The sequence below is a fragment of the Myotis daubentonii genome, chromosome 5 (assembly GCF_963259705.1).
Source record: "Myotis daubentonii chromosome 5, mMyoDau2.1, whole genome shotgun sequence".
NCBI lineage: Eukaryota > Metazoa > Chordata > Mammalia > Chiroptera > Vespertilionidae > Myotis > Myotis daubentonii.
In genome coordinates this window covers 88,479,983-88,480,412 of record NC_081844.1, presented here as the reverse complement: position 1 = coordinate 88,480,412, position 430 = coordinate 88,479,983, and the positions used below count along the sequence as shown (strand labels likewise).

The following is a 430-nucleotide window of genomic DNA, read 5'->3' as shown; positions in this document are numbered from 1 at the left end:
AAAACATGGCTCTTTCCTCACCCAACGGAAGTAGGCATTCCCATCATTAGGTTGCTACACAGCTCAAACCTAACCCTAGCATTCCAAACTATTACAGAGTCACCAGGCTGATCCTCACACCCTAATGTAGACATAGAAACTGAGAGCCAGAGACTTGCTCAATGTCAGACAACTCCTAAGGACTGTGCTCCTAATCCCCTGCCCTTTTATTAAAATGTGATGCTTCTTCTTGGCAAACCCAGGGAGTCGCCTGACTAGCAGCTATAGAGGACTGCCCTTGGAAAAACTCTCCTTCCCTCCTGCCTTTCTAAAATAGACCCACACTGCTTGTTTTGGCAGCACATATACTAAAATTTGAATGATATAGAGAAGATTAGCATGGCCCCTGTGCAAGGATGACACGCACATTCATGAAGCGTTCCATATTAAA

At 44.9% G+C, this 430-nt stretch overlaps 1 non-coding gene across 1 annotated transcript; it reads left to right on the top strand.

The window, feature by feature from the left end:
• Window positions 1-327: 327 nt before the first annotated feature.
• Window positions 328-430, top strand: LOC132236225 (U6 spliceosomal RNA). Its single transcript, XR_009453191.1, has one exon. It is a non-coding gene; the product is annotated as a U6 spliceosomal RNA (small nuclear RNA).